Source organism: Eleutherodactylus coqui, chromosome 2 (genome assembly GCF_035609145.1).
Source record: "Eleutherodactylus coqui strain aEleCoq1 chromosome 2, aEleCoq1.hap1, whole genome shotgun sequence".
NCBI lineage: Eukaryota > Metazoa > Chordata > Amphibia > Anura > Eleutherodactylidae > Eleutherodactylus > Eleutherodactylus coqui.
The window spans coordinates 1757989-1774806 of NC_089838.1; the positions used below are offsets into that span (position 1 = coordinate 1757989).

The 16818-nt window shown below is 47.6% G+C and overlaps 1 non-coding gene across 1 annotated transcript; it reads left to right on the forward strand.

Annotated features, from left to right (window-relative positions):
- Positions 1-527: 527 nt before the first annotated feature.
- On the forward strand, positions 528-716 carry LOC136613275 (U2 spliceosomal RNA). Its single transcript, XR_010790534.1, has one exon. It is a non-coding gene; the product is annotated as a U2 spliceosomal RNA (small nuclear RNA).
- Positions 717-16818: the final 16102 nt, after the last annotated feature.

The window sequence follows — 16818 nt, forward strand, 5'->3', positions numbered from 1 at the left end:
TATTAATGTTAACCCAGGGAAGTCAATAAACCCCAGGGGGTTGAAGCCAATTTTCCTTGTTTTAAGGAAAAAAGTTCCTTCCCGACTCCAAATGCAGCAATCAAAATAAATCCCCTGACCGATGCACCTTCAGCTTCTCTACTCCATATAGGGAGCCCAGTACTATGAATAAACCATTATAGTTGGGGGCCCGGTTACAGGTTTTACATTGGGGCCCAGGAGCTTCTGTGCAGCATGGTTTAGGTATGGGTACGGGTACAGATACAGATAGAGGGGGGGCCCCAGCTCACCTTATGCATCAGGACCCCTGAGCCTTTAGTTACTCCCCTGGCTGCAGGCCTAGGATGTGTGAGCACGGTGCAAGAGGAACGATAAGGGGGTTCACAAGGTGGTGCTATGCAGATTTTAGAACTGCAGCACAGCATTGTGGGCAATTGCGAAAGGCTTGAAGGACCGGTCGTTGCCTCAAGCAGTGGAAGGAAGACACAGTTGGCAGGCTGGGCTGCAGGCGAAACCTATTTTGGGTTATCGCTTCTCGGCCTTTTGGCTAAGATCAAGTGTAGTATCTGTTCTTATCAGTTTAATATCTGATACGTCCGTCTGGGGACCATATATTAAAGGGATTTTTAGAACAGGGAGCTGGAAAAAGAGCTTGCTCTGTCCACTCCGCGCATTGACCTGGTATTGCAGTACCTCCATGACATAACGGAATCTCCAGCGCAGACGTGAATTTAGCCTTCTTCAGGTTTTTTGGCAGCTGGGGTAAGCCTGCACCACATTTGTGGCATTCTGGACTTTTCTTTACAACGTTCACTTTCTGGGATAAATATTGGGATATTTTAACAATAAAGGTTTTTATGAACACGATGATTCTAAATACGTGATTTTTTTCCTTGTTTAGATTTTTTATGGGAGAAGGGAGGTTTCTGGAACATTCAATGTTTTAAAATGTTTAAAAAAAATACTAAACCTTTTTAGTACATTAATTAGTCCCCACAGGGACTTGATTTTGTAATCATTAGATAACTTATACTACTTACTAGACATATCATTTCTCCACGGATGTGAGAGGTTTTTATCTCAAAACCGCCTTGCATCACTTCGGGGAAGTAATGATCGGAGGATCATCGAGTTTCTCCCATTGTCATCAATAGGGAAACCTCACATTGCACCGTATGCACCTAGCACAAAACAATGGCCACTGTGAGCGCACGCTCCAAGATATGTAGGACATGCCGCCATTTGTTTCCCGCATTGCGTTTCAATGTGCGACAAGTGAGAAGAGCCCTGCACTCTCTCAGAGGTTTCTAAGATGTGGCTAAGGAGCCGAGTCACGGTGGCAATGAGTGCAGCGCGCACCCTTGAAGATATACAATAGCATCTGAACAACTAACGGGATTTGATGATCGTGACGTCAGTGCCTGGATTAAAAGTGCTTGATAGTGAAATAAGACTACCACACATATGTAGGTAAATGCCAGGCACACCATTTACTTTCGGGCCCGTGGTTTTCTGCCTTAATATTAAGCACCAGAAATTGCATATATAGAGTTTAACACTTTATAGACGGATAAACAAACTTTGAGGAGGCAGCATCTGAGCTAAGGGAGAGCTATATAGAGAGAACTGACGAGAAATACCAATTTCTTCCGACTAACAGTAAATGGCCCACTGCACAAGTTTTCTCGTGTATTCACAAAATTCCTATGACGCTTGTCACGGTTTGTCTGAAGCTGTGCGTCTGTTTTGTTGTCCGGTAGAAAGCAGAGCTGGCTTCAATGGACATCAGGTTTGAGAAAACAAACAGTTTCTCAGCTCCGGGTGATTTATGGGCTGCTGCACACAGGATTGCCCTAAAGTTTACACAGTGTGTCTCTAATTACAGCATGATAGAGGAGAAGCTGGGTCTTCACATGGCTGTCAGCTTCCTTCATGTCCATCTCGGCTCCTCTCTCTCTCCTCTGACTGAACTGCTCACTGCCTCACTCGATGCTCCCCCTTGACTTCCGTCTTCTAACACTGTTTATGGTAAAACAACTGCACAACTCAAAATGAGCCGGAAGCCCCCTTTCTTTTCCCCTCACTCAGGGGGCCTGTCACAGCTCAGTTCCAACTAACTGATTTACGACGGTGCCTAAACAATGTTAACTCTTTAGTTTCCTACCCTTGGGTAAATGAACTGGTAGTCAGAACAGTTGCTCTTAACTTGCAGGTAAAGTACTTCTATTCTGTAGTGCCAGTCCAGGTCACTACAGCAACGCAGTGCGATACAATGCAGGGAAAACAAAATCACTCATGTGTCTGACCCTATTCCAAAGAGTGGGGTTCACATCCATGCGAGCTTTGTGCGTCTCGCTACACACAAATCTTGTGTGATTTTCTCAGCCGTGTGAAAACGGCCTTATCTACCGCAACCAGAGCTAGCTGACAGCCACCCGTTATGAAGCAGACTCAGCTCCCAGGCCCACTTCATACACCATTCCTGAATGCATGACGTATACTCACATTAGGCGATCTGGAAGGAGTAAATGGGCATCTAAAAACTGCAACTTGGCCAACAAATAAACAAACCCGCACTCAGCTCTATCACTGGAAAAAAACTAAAATGTATGGCTCTGGGGAGGGGGAATATGAAAATAGGAATGCCAATTCTGATGGCACGCGGCGTGATGCCAGGTTTGCCCATTGAAAACAATGGGAGAAGCTCTGCTGTCCTCCGTCGCAGCTGACAGCTGATTCCATGAGGTTTTAATCTCCAACCGCCTTGCATCCACGGCGAAGTTGCGTGTTGGTGAGCGTGATATGTTGTTCCTGTTCAATGCACTGCGGCCTTAGGCTACATTCACACGGGCGAGCCCGATGTCTTGGCCCAATATCGCGCTTCACGATGATGCAATATGTTTTTTTCTTTTAAAAACATATCACTTTAGTGAAATTGCAATCCGCAGGCGCGTTTCACAACCGTCAGAGGAATGGAAGGGTTTCCCATTGATTTCAAGTGCCACATACAATGCCTTTAAAGGTCCCATTGACAACAACGGGCGAGGCATTCTGCGGAAACGTACAAAAATAAAACATGCTGCAATTTTTATTTTTAAAAATCGCCCATGTGAAAAAGTTCATTTAAAAGAATGGAGTTCATATTCAGCCTGTGAATAGGCCCTTAGTGTTAGAACCGGTAGGAATGCTCCCGCTGTTTCATCAGCTGCTGGCTTCTAGTTTGTTGTTGGGGCTGCTACTATGCAAAACCCTCACAGCTTATCCAATAGACAGTGGTCAGCTGACTACATTGCTGCAACTCAAACTTGTTTAAAGAGAAGTCCCTGATTGGTTAAACTCTTTAAATATTCCCTAACAAACAATCAGACCCATAGACACAGAAATGAAACAGAGCAGAGTCAAGACAAGAACATATACAAACAGAAGAAAGGCAAATGACAAATTACAAGGCTATGAAGTAAGGACTGGACTAGAAATAAGCACAAAACTACACTGACTGAAGAAGAGAGTAGACTAGGAACAAGATACTAGAAACATACAAGTAGTACTGGATATAAAGGCATATGGCTCACGCTATAACCAGCAACACACAACAGAAGCCAGGGATATTTAAAGAGTCTAACCAAGCAGGGACTCCTCTTCAAAAGAGTTTGAGTTGAAGCAATGTAGTCGGCTGACCCACTATAATGTGAGGTGTTTGCATAGTAACAGCCCAAACAGCAAACTAGAAGACAGGCGATGATGAAACAGCAGAGGCATTCCTACTAATCCTAACACTAAGTCTGCAGTGCATGGCACATGAATAATATGGTAGATCAGTTTTGTTTTGAAAGAGCCTATAACTACCATAATTGTCACCTGAATTTATATACAGTTCATCTTTATTGTATGACATGGGCGGCACCTTCAGCTTCCTTGTGGTGAAGATGGAAGAGGAGGGGAGATATCCCACTGTGTTCTGAATGGGAGTAGAGAGCCCAAAACATGAGAGAGCATTCCTAAGTGATCCTGTAAGACAAGGCCAGTGCCCAGGTACTAATTTAAGTCTTCATGTTTTCCTACGTGGCTGTCCAAGTCAAGGATCACCACGTAGAGGTACGCTACTAAGTGACACCCACGCATCTCCAGTGTGGGTGCAAATCCTAAAAGTCAATATTTACCGCCGGAAAGTCTGTGGGTTCCCCCTGCCCCATTCCTCCTCCGGAGTGCTCCCTTTCCAGGAGCGGTACTGTACAGTTAACGTGGACTGTGGGACCGGTGTCATCCTGTGTTTCCCCTTTGACCTCTGACCTCCAGTTGCCTGCACTGTGAAGACTGTACTTAATTTGCCCTGTAAAATTGTTATCTATAAGTTCATTCAAGTAAAGTTCATTCCGGGCCCTAACCGTTCCTGGGGACCCGAGGTACTAGAAATCTGTGTCTGTGATTATTCTCCGCCGTGTAGTATACCGGTGTGTGGGAATAGTGGCGTCACCCGTGACAACAACTACTACCCCCATCATCCTGTTTATTGGCATTCCCTATCCTGGGGGTGTCGACGGTGACCTGCAGCTCTACTCTGGCCTTGGCTGTGTGTCATCCCTCTGGGACCAGAGCCTGGTAAGTGGCGCCGTGATGAGACAGCACTTCACCCTCCCCCCCAGCTCCTCCCCATGTGTCAGGGGTCCGGGGTCTCCCTCCGGGACACTGCAAAGGAATGGCTCCAAGAAGGATTTCCTCTGTACTCCGGTCCGACACGCTTCCTTATACTAATCTCCGCTCTCCCATGTTTGACCTGCTGATTTTCCGGCATTCCTGGAAGAATAAGCTTCAGCCTGATAAGTCAGGAATGTAGAATGGGTTTTTGTTACTGTTGGTTCCTCAGTTGCCGGCAATGTCGTATTTGTCTGATATCCTTGGAGCAAAACTTTCTTTGCAACTTTTCGCCATGTTATAATTGATCCCACATTCCCTTACTGGCCTCGCTTTTATCCCGTAATTGTAAGGACTAGGCAGCTGAGCATTGGCGTATACAAGGCCCTGTACATAGTGGTGCATGGAGGCTCCAGGGGGCGATATTCTGAACAGGGTCAGCCTTCGGTGAGATGACATCCTGTGCGGAATAGGTCTTTGGCGCTCCCATCATAGGAATAAACCGAACATATATATCGCACTGATAGGTCGTCTGCGTGTATTCTACAGAAAGCAGCAAGATAGCAGCGACCCGCAGCAAGACAGCTCAGTGATTAAATACTGTACCAGAACCAAGTTCATAATATAAAGTACCTGAACCGAGCTTGGTACATTAATACAGCACCAGAACCAAGCTCATAGCAGAAATACAGCATGAACCAACCACAGTACATCGATACAATACCAGAATCAAGTTCAGCACATAGATACAGCTCCAGAACCAAGCTCAGTACAGAAACCAACTTCACTACATGGATACAATACCAGAACTAAAGCCATAATATAAATACAGCCCCAGAACCAAACTCATAAAAAAATGACAGCACAAACCAACCTCAACATGTACCGTAAATACCGGCGTATAAGACGACCTTTTAACCCCAGAGAATCTTCTCCAAAGTCGGCGGTCGTCTTATATGCCGGGTATAAGCTGTAGAGAAAAATAAATAAATACTCCCTCCCGTGGCGTTCAGCTGTAGGCTGTCGCTCCCTCCTCCTCGCCGACAGAGCATTGCTTTCTGGATGCAGGGCTTGAAATCCCCGCCTCCAGAAAGCTAATGCTCTGATTGGCTAACTCAGGCGGCATCAGCCAATGAAAGTTGGCGCTGCATTAGCCAATCACAGCCATTCAACGCCATCATTTAAACCAAGTGGTTTTAGGGTGAACACCCTGTCACCATTTGGTTTAGATGAGGTCTTAGAGAAAATATAATCTAAACTAGTTTTCCTCATTCTGAGAGGCTGTACCTGTACATCTTATAAGGAAGGTCTCTGCATGTACTTTAAGTGGTTCATTTGTAGAAGGGTTTCCATTTTAATATTCTTTTTTAGACAATCATTAACTTTTCTATATAATCACATTTTATTATATTTTATGAGCGGGTTGAATTCATTTAGCTTCGTAATTGCAGAATTGCCTATTGATGGGACGAAGGAGAGGTTTTTGGATCGGCCATTTCGCATGGATTTTATGAATAGCGGGCTCCACGGAGATGGTGAAGCTTAGGACGCATGCGCTACGCCAGAGTTACGCAAAGTGCGTACCGGTTTACGTACGCATGAGCATTTCCATTGCGGGATAAGCGATTGGAGTTACCTGATGCTTTTGGATCGACCGGCGTCTAGCGCCATGCATCCGGATTACCACCTCTTGGGGGTAAGCACCTCTTTACATCTGAGGTTCTGCACATTATGCTTGAGAAGGGCGTCTGATAGCACGCCGAAACGCGTTGCATACGTAAACGTTATCTGACTTTGTCTTTTACTGTACATGGGCAATTTATTTACCCACTTAATAAATGGGGATCGGTTTTAGTGAGCCGCAAGTAGACCATTTTTTGTGAGATTCTCCAACTGGAAGCGCAGAAGAACTGTTTTGCTTTATCCTTTTATCTTTGTCCCATTTGGATTCATCCTCTTTGGGGTATTTTTCTTGTCCTGCTGCTCTCCTGGCATATCGGGATTGTTGAGGATCTCCATCGTATTTATTACAAGCCTACTCGGACCACCGGTGCAGGCGGGATGTCCCCCTCACCATTAGGGGCCCCACTTTGCACCAGGTGAGTTCATTTCCCTTTATTTATCTGTGTGGTGGCGCGGATCATTATTATCTATCTGGACACAGAAGACATGTGGGGTGTCCCCGCTTGTATTCTGCATCCTCCGCTGGGAGCGCTCAGCTGTATGACAGCCAGGCGCTCGGAGCGGGGGAACAGCTGTATGAAGAAGACAAGCAGGGTGTCCCTGCTTGTCTTCTGTATCCTCCGCTGGCAGCACAAGGTGATCACTTATCTTGAGCAATCATCTTGCGCTATAAATGACACAATGATGATCGCTCAAAAGTCGCTTGAGCAACATGTTTTGAGCGATTATCGTTGTGTCTAGATGGGCCTTAACACAATCAGATTCCCATGATCATACAGCTGTGGTAACCTCATCATGCCCATTTCAATTTGCCACGTGGAGCTAACGATGTCCCCCGGGTGAACGCGGCCCCAGCTCAAGGATCCTTGGGTACATTCACAAATCCCTAAAAACTCATTATTACTGTGCAGCTATATACCATGACCTATATACCAGGTATATGCAAGAGCCCCACATATCCAGTCTGTCTAAACACTAAACCCCTCTCTAGGACTAAAGTAGAAGGTTATAGTCCAAATGTTACCCCCCTGGGTGGATAGTGTCCGATTCATAAATCCACCTCTAACAATTTCAGTTGCCCCCCCTCCCGGTTTTCCCCTCTGATGTCCTCAGCTGAGTCAATGACTAACAGAATGTCCTGCTTCTTGGAAAGGTTTAGGCACTGCTGAGTCTATTTTGCCCGTCCTAATGGTACTTTTATGTGGACAAGTGACCAAATATATCACAGAGGCAGAGCGGCATGTGTAGGGCTCTTCAATCATAGACAATCTCCCAGTGGGGGGGGGGGGGCTAAACGGTCACCTCAACAGGTTGTTGCAGTTGTCACATTGTAACAAGGACCATTCCCTCTCTGAAGCTCCCGCTGATCGTTCTCACCCTCACTCACTTTGAAGTTATGTACCACTTCGTCTTCCATATTATGACCATGTTGATACGACATTAATGGTGGTTTTTGAAATTCCCCAATCTTAGGAGGACATTGTGACAACAGATGCCAATATTATTATTAATACCCCTGATGCGACAGCAAAAGATGCAACAAAGGGAATCCGATCGGACTTGTTAATACTTTGGGTTTTAACAAAACGCCTCTCATAAGTCCCCAAGGCTCTAATCCTCTGATTCTCCACCAATTCACGGGGATTACCCCTATGAATGAATTTTTCACACATTTCAGATAAACGTGGCTCTACCCATTCATCATCAACGATGCGTCTCACCCTGAGTAACTGGTCTCCAGTGTAGAGACTGCACCGTACCAGGTGGGGGATGACTATCAAGGCGGAGCAGATCCGATCCGTTACCTTAGAGTACAGATCAGTTTTAAAGTTGTCCCTTCCTACCGCACCAATACATCTAGAAATTGAACAGATTCATGCAAGTAAGTAAAGGTGAGCTTCAAATTGGGCACCCTGTTCATTTCCTGATAAAACATCTCCAGTTCACCAGTTGTACCATTTCATAAAGCGAACACCTCATCGATATACCTCCACCACACCTGGACCGATGCCCAGGCGGCGGAGATATACAGATGGTGCTCCTTAACGTGGCTCATCAACCGGTTGGTGTATGTTAGGGGCCACATTTGACCCCATTGCCGTACCCCACTTTTGACGATAGAATACCTTATCGTAAAGGAAAAAATTATGTTCAAGAACCGTGGTCAGTAGTGACATTATGAATTCAACACACCTGTTGGAGAAGTCAGAATTCATTTAATGCTCCCTAGTTGTTTGCAAACCATATAAATGATCAATGTTAGTGTACAATGAAACCACATCAAAAGATCCAATCAACGTTCCTTCCTCAGGACTGACCTCTCCTAATTTGTTCAAAAAATCAGAAGTATCGCGTATATAAGAGCGCCATCCTGTGGCAGATCGTCGGAACACCCTATCCAAGAACCGTGATGGACTATTAAAAGGGAGCCTCTCCCTGAAATCACTGGGCGTCCCGGAGGTGCCCTCAGATCTTCATGGATCTTGGGTAGGGTGTATAAGATTGGGACAACAGGGTGGGATGGTGATAAGATTTCGAACAGTTGTCTATCAATGATGTCCATCTCAAGTGCTTCGCTCAATACATCATTGGTTTTCTCATATGTCCCTCAGTTGGGTCAGCACACAAGGGCTCGTAGACATCAGAGTTAGACAGCTGTGACAGTATCTCACCATGGTAGATCTCCATGACGACCACTGCTCCCCCCTTGTCCGACGCACGAATTGTGATTTTCTCATTGCGGCCCAAAGCTCTAATCGCAGAAACCTCTTCCTTACTAAAGTCCCTGCCACAGGTGAACCCATGCCAATGTGATTTCAACCTAGCAATATTGCGTAAAACCAATTTGGAATAAGTGGCAACAGCGTGGTCGCATTCCGGTGGCTGAAACCGGCTCTTGTTGCGCAGTCCAACCCCAACTGACGAAAATACATCACGGGGGTTGATGCAAAATGGGTACAAAAGTGTCTACAATCTTCATTTAGATTAAACCAACCAATGTCCTGGGTTGGACAAAATGATAGGCCTTTAGCCAGTACTTGTATGTCCGTTAGTGTCTGAGAGGAGATATTGACATCTAGGTCTTTCCAGAGACTGCAGTCTCGCTCCAGGATGGGTTGTCAGGTGTCGAAGTCCTCTTGCGCTTCTCTGAGGTCTCCTCCCCCTCTCCTCTTCCACATCGATGTTGTTGGAATATACTCAATGGAGGACGTTGCCACTAGAGGGAACACCTCCTGCTGATTCACCGATTGAGTCAGACCCAGCCAATGACCAACCAAACCAGGAAGGTGCTCGACGCCTGCCCCCTCCTCGAACTTTACGCTGATTGTTCATCCTCCTATAATCTGCCAATTATACACACGGCCCAACTTATAGTCTTCAGCGTCACGCACACATTTTGTCCTTTTGATGGTTTCAGTACTTTCTTTATGTGCCTTTAAGTCGTTGTCCAACCACTCCATGTGTTCTTTTATCTCTTCAGGGGATAGGTAACCACTGATCTCCTGTTCCACTGCATGAATAGCCTTGGAATTAGATGTAATTTCAATTTGCAAGAAATGAATATTTGAGATCATCGTGAACTTCTGACAAAACGCTGTATTCTTGGACATAAGCCCAGGTCATATATGAGGCCCCAATCCTCTAGGGATCCTCTGTACAGAGGAGGATTCACCCAAAGCTGTAGCATGCAACTTATGTAAGGTCTCATGTTTCCTGAGTAGCAACTTAATATCAGGGGCACTGAGAAAGGTCTCAACACTCCTTAAACCCGACAGGATACGTGTGGCATCTTCATTGGAGTATACAAAGATGTTAGGTAATGAGGGAGCCCCCCCCCCCCTTCCCCTACAACATTCTGAACGCCCAAGCCTCCACCAGGTGCATGCAAACCAGAGTCCAGACTATCGCATGTATAACTTTACGCCCAAAGGCCATATCCCGGCCGGCTTCCAAGTCCAGGCGCTAGTGCTTAGTGAACGTGTGAGTACTGGGTCAGGTGGCGGCCTTGCAAATTTGGTCTGTTGTTGCCTGGACTCTCTTTGCCCAGGAACAAGCAACTGCCCTGGTGGAGTGGGCTTTAAGGTTGTCCGGGGGGGGGGGGGGGGGAATCTCTTAGGACCGGTACACGTCCTCGATAGCCCTTCTGACCCATCGCGCTACGGAGTCCTTAGTAGCGGCCCCTCCTCTGCCCGGACCCTGAAATTGAACAAAGTTATGGAACTGCTGTTTCTTGGTGTTATGAGGATCCTGGCAGAAGGAGGGAAGGACTATGACCTCTTCCCTATGAAAATCCGTAAGGACTTTGGGCTGAAAAAAGGGGTCAGGTCTGAATACTACCTTGTCTGGGAACACAGTCATATAGGGGGTCTTAATGGAGAGGGACTGAATCTCTCCAATCCATCTAGCGGACGTGATGGCGACCAGGAAGGCTACCTTGTAGGAAAGGATCCTGATTGAGAGCATTTCCAGGGGCTCGATGGGATGTTCACAGAGTGCCCGCAGTACTAAATTAAGGTCCCAGGGGGAATTGTTACCCTAATGAAGGAGTGAAATCTAACTGCCCCTTTAAGATATTTCCTGATCAGTCTATGGTCACCTAAGGGGGAAACAAAAAAAAGGCTCCCAAGGCAGCTACCTGGACCTTAAGGGTATTAGGACTTAGTCCCATATCCTGACCATCCTGCAGAAAATCTAAGATTTGGCTGATGAAGATCGTGGATGCTATGACCCAGCCACCTAGAAAAGGTATCCCAAATCCTGACATAAATCTTCCTGGTAGATTTCTTAAGACTCTCACATAAGGTAGACACTACTCTACCTGACAAACCCTGGTTCAGGTATTTTACCCGTTCAGTTTCCAGGCCACCAGTCTGAACCTTCGGATCTCTGAACATAACAGATGACCTTGCTGCAAGTGATCGTCTCTATGAGGGAGATGTAGAGGGTCCTGGGTCGAGAGAGTGGCCAGGAGCGGGAACCAGGGTCTTTTGGGCCAGATAACAGAGCCTGGAGACCTCCAGATTTTCCTCAAGAGCAGTGGGATTAGAGGTATGGATGGGAAGGTATAAGCAAGATCCCAGTCCCAGGTCTGAGAAAGAGCGTCTGCTCCCCTGGAGAAGAAATGGGGGCATTTGGCATTCTCCTGGGAGGTGAACAAGTCCACCTGTGGTATCCCCCACTCTTCTGTAATTAGACAAAATGCATGCGGGTGAAGTGTCCACTCCCCTGGGTCTATCTGTTTGTGGCTAAGGAGATCTGCTGTAACGTTCTCTGGACCCCTTACGTGGAAGACTGTGACAGAGTGTCCGTTCTATCCAACCTAGAAGGTTTGCCGCCAGGCCTTGGAGTCGTTGATTCCGGGTAGAGCCCTGGTGACGAATGGGGGACACAGTGGTCACATTGTCTGAAAAGATTTTAACATGTCTATCTCTAATATCTGCCTCGAAGCCGCGAACCGCCTTCCAAACGGCACATAGTTCTTTATAATTAGAAGACTGAGACGCCTACTTCTGGTTCCAGCCCCCCTGGACATAATAATGGCCCAAGTGGGCCTCCCAACCAGTCGCACTAGCATCGGTGAAGATAGAGATTGGGGATGTAGGGTACCAGACTGTGGACCTGGCAAGGTTGGATGATGACGACAACCACCACTCTAAGGATTTTTTGATCCTGGGGGAAATGGAAACTAACCGATCTAGGGAAGAAGGTGATCTATCCCAATTACCAAGGATAAATTCCTGCAGGGTTCTGCAGTGAAGCTGAGCCCATGGGACCACTCCAATGCATGATGTCATGAGGCCGAGGACCCTCATGCCTTTCCTAATGGAAATCTTAACAGAGAGAAAAAGTGCCCAACATTCGTCTAACCCTGCCTTCTGTCTCTGGCGGAAGGCAAGAACGCTGGAGGCAAGAGTCCAAGATAACTCCTAGAAACTTCTTCTGGTGTTCAGGAAGGAGACTAGATTTATCGTAGTTGACAATCCAACCCAATGACTCAAACAAATGGAGAGTGAAATTAATATGAGCTTGGAGCTCTGGCACCGACCCCGCTACCATCAGGAAGTCATCCAAATATGGGATGATTATTATATTATTGGCCCTCAGGAAAGCTATCATTTCCAACACAACTTTGGAAAAAACGCGAGGTGCCGAAAAGATCTCAAATGGTAAGCATACAAACTGGAAGTGTGACACCGAACCGTCAATGACCAGAGCAAACTGAAGGAATCTCTGGGAATCTGGGTGAATGGGGACGTGGTAATAAGCATTCTGTAGGTCAATAGTGGCCGGGCGTGATTAAGGGGATCGCTGATCGTAGGGATTCCATCTTAAATCTCCTGTAAGAAATAGATTTGTTCAGGAATTTTAAATTAATAATTGTTCAATAAGAACCGTTGGGCTTCTTGACGAGGAACGGGGGGGGGGGGGTAGCAACCCCTGAACCGATCCTCCACGGGAACCTGAACAATAGCCCCTAGATCTAGCACTTCTTGCACTCCCAGTTGAAGAGCCTGAAAGAGCGAGGGCGACTGGCAGGGGGTGACCACGAACGTATGGGGTGGGGAGGAGGACAATTCAATGCTGTAGCCCTCCTTAATAAGGTGCAGAGCTCAGGGACTGGACGTCACTTCCTCCCATCTGGAGGCAAACCGCATCAGTCGACCGCCAGTCTACAGGGTCTTGGCCATAGGTGGCCCTGAGGGCGTTGTCTCACCCTTTCCGCCTTTGGGGTAGGACTGTTCGGTCTTTCCTTTCCCCTTATATGCCCTGATGGGAAATGATGGAGGGTAGGAGGAGGAAGGGTGCCTGAAGGTCCTCTCCATAGGATTTTTTCATTGTGGAATCCACTTTAGCGTCCAGCGGATCCCGCAAATGCCAGACGTCCTCGAAGGGTAGGGCCGCCTTCTTGGATACCTTGGCCACCGCTAGGTCTACCTTGGGGGTAGCTTCCAAGAAGTCGATGTCGTCTGTGGAAAATATCAGGCGATCCCTCAATTCTTTTGGAAGGGAGAATTTGTATTCCGCCTGCCTCCACTCTGATAAGATCAGCTGCTTCAGGATGTCGTTAACCGGAAACGTCGGTTTTGGTTGTGGTTGAAGACCCTGAAACAGGCTGTCCTGGAACGAGGACTGTTGCGGAACCTCATCCTCCACTTGCGTAGTGCCCCTAACTGTGCTCAGCAGTTGGCCCATGTCTGCCGACGAGAAGAAGTACTTTTTAGCATCTTCCGGTGGTGCAGATTTTGAAGGGGAGTCTTCCAAGAGACCCTCTTCTGAATCGGAGTCTTCCATAAGCTTCCATCTCGCCCTTTTAGCTGAAGGGGAAGACTGGAGAGAGATTTCTTAATTTCTTCGCGGATTACCGCACGAATATCCGCCATGGCCGAGGAGCCATCCTCTTGGACCACCTTGGCCGTACATTGCACACATAGCGGTTTGGCATGGCCATCCACCAGCCGGCGCATGCAAACGGGACATTTGCGAACCCGTTTCTTCACATCTCGTTTTTTTGTGAATCTGTCCTATAAAAAGGGGAGATAGGCAGAATTTCCAGCAACATTTCAGACAATACATATCAGAAAACCCGCAATAGAGGTTTACTTACAAGTAATCTGCCCTCAGCGTCTTCCCTGGCTGACATTCTGCATTCAGAATCCAGACAGACAGCAGAGGAGGAAAATTGTTCTTTAAATTTTTGAATTTGGCGCCTCCCAACTCCAGACACGCCCCCTTGGCCGTGGCTCTGCACCTTATGTAACGCGGCCCCACCCCCGTGACACATAGGCACTGACATCACTCCGCTGCGCAGGATCCAGGGGACACTGCACTCACCTGCTGGAGTCGGCCGCCGCTCTGCCGAGAGGGAAGGCGGGGCCTTCTGCTACTGCCGTGCCCAGTGCCACCAAACGCCTGCTGCTGGATTCAGCGCCGCAGCCCCTCGAGAGAGGGACGACCATGGAAGGAGGAGCGCTGCAGGGCCAGGTACCGGGCATTCTGTTCCTCGAGCCAGCGAACCCTATGGGCAGCGTGCTGGGAGGATAAAGGTTGCTGTATGGTATAGTCCTGCGACTGAGAGGCCCTCTTACGTGGTCTCACCCGCGCAGACACTGGCAGCCCAACAGAGAGGATTCCTCCCGGGCGGACAGACGGCTGGAGTTCCTCTTCTCCTCCGGCATACACCTGCAGGTTTCCTCCGCTAGGACTGTCCTGTAGGGACAGGAAGACACTGGTGAGCTGCTGATGGGAGTTGCCTTTTGTACTTTCCGCTTCCTGTCACAATAGGGGTCCAGTGGACAGCCTCCAGGTGTATGCTGTCAGGGTGACGAGGGGGAAGACTTATGTAACAGTGGAAACGTGGCCAGCTGCAGAGATGGAACAACCAAAAAGAAGTGTGCTTTGAGAGTTGCGGTTCCTGTGATTTGCTACACCCCAGATGCTGCTTATAATCACACGATAATAAGCTTATAATACACATGCAATAGTAAGAGTGATTGTGTTTGAGGGGCTCCGCTGGGCTGAGAGTGTGGAGGGGATAGTAGAGCCAGGAGGAGGATGATTCATGCAGCTTTACACAAAGGAAGATGATCATGGCCCTAATTGGGATTGATCATCCCTAACGTACATCGACCGCCATCCATCGAGTGGATGGTGGGCACACTGACTGCATGGGTCGCACATAGCTAAGGCCAGCCATACCCATATGGTGCCTATTAAATGTCTACTGTTTTTCAGCCTCCAGGCCTCTCACAATTGGAAATTGTCCCCATAACCCTCGGAGTGCTGCAAAAAGAAAATCACATGACAAGTTTCAGTGTGAATCCACATTAGATGGAAGATCCGGCAATCGGAGCGACTTCCAGCGAGGCCGGTCATCGGTGCTAGACTAGCCGGGGCCATGACATCACTGCAAACCACGGCGGGTTCTCTTGTATAACGGTGTGGAGAGTATACCGAGAATGGCGCGATCAAGGAAAAACATCCAGTGAAAGGAAATGCCATGGAAGGAAACAACTCAATCGCCAAAAAAGGGTCAGAGGAGGATGTTAGGAATCATACTGATGAACAGGCGCTGCAGTCAGCCATATACACCACTAGTGCGCCAACTAATGTGTCCAAGCTCTCAGCTGGCCGTTCCTCTGGACCGATGGGCTATAGCAGAAGACCGCCAGTTCCAGCGCCATTGTCATTGCTCTGGACAATCGCTGGCACAGCTCGCATTTCCCTGCCCTTTATACCCTATTACCCTCTCACTGTTCTAGATCACTATGATTGTGGCTATTACCCCTTTCTCAACTCTAGGGCACCAGAGATGTGGCTGTTAACCCTTGACTGCCCTTATTAGTGTTTATGGAGGTCATGTTAAGCTTCGCTTTAAATGGGATGTCTGCAACCGTTACTATTGATGACCTTAGGTCAGGTAGATCAGTAGTTGATCAATATGGGTCTACCACTTGGGATGCCTGATTAACTGTTTGCTGGGCCAAAGTCAATATGGACAACCTTGGAAGCCAATAGCGGTGTCTGTACTGCAGCAGCATACATTGGTATTGCATTGAACTCAGTGGGAGCTTCTCTTCAGCAGAGGAGAGAGTGCGGGAAGCGACATGAAGTGAAGGAGTTAGTCAGAGGAGGAGGTAGAGAGGCGCAGCAGCTTGAGGAGCTGCCTCACCTTACACAGCTACTGGAGGTCGGGAGTTGGAGGAGAGCATTGGGAGCAGGGCGGAGTAGTGACAGCGCCCAGAGTGAGAGTGGAGTCTTTCCACCCTGTTGGAAGGAACCAGAGTCAGGGCAGACCCCGAGGAAGCTGCATGGAAAGTATACTTCAAGTGTGGGTGAAAGTTGTCCCTGCATAGCTAGCAGACAGTACAGACTACCCTGCACTCCAAAACCTCTGCCAACAACTATCCGGAGCAACTCGCAAATAACTCCGACTGGTGGACGTATCTCCCCTAACAGAGCGAGAGCGGGGGCGCGAGAGGTAAGGAATCAATGCCTGTTATGCGAATTATCAACAAATCTATTGAAGTTTGTCGTTGTCTAATATCTTCAATGTGTGAACTGTTTACTTCGTACTTGAGAAAGTCATTAAACTGTGTGCCTTCAGTTTACCCTCATCTGCGTGGATTGGTCTGAATTATTGCACCACTGCAAACACTAGTCCATCCCCAAAAAGGTACTGGCGTCACGATCTGACAGTTACCCAAACTGCATCGAAGTTCATTGCAGTCCCCCTACTGAACGAGGAGCCATTTTAGTCATAGTAGCCACCACTGATCACATTACTGTTAGCGCATCCACTCAAGCTACCGCTGCCCGACGCATAGTAAACAAAGAATAAGAGAAAGTTGACATCTGTTGTGTTAGAATACAACTTGTGTACCGTGACACAGGCATCTTAAACATGTAATGCACTGAGTAGTAATAAGACTGATGTTCTGTCTTACAAGAGAGGAGAAAATATTTGCCACGTTAATGTAGATAACTATGAACCAAAACCGCGTG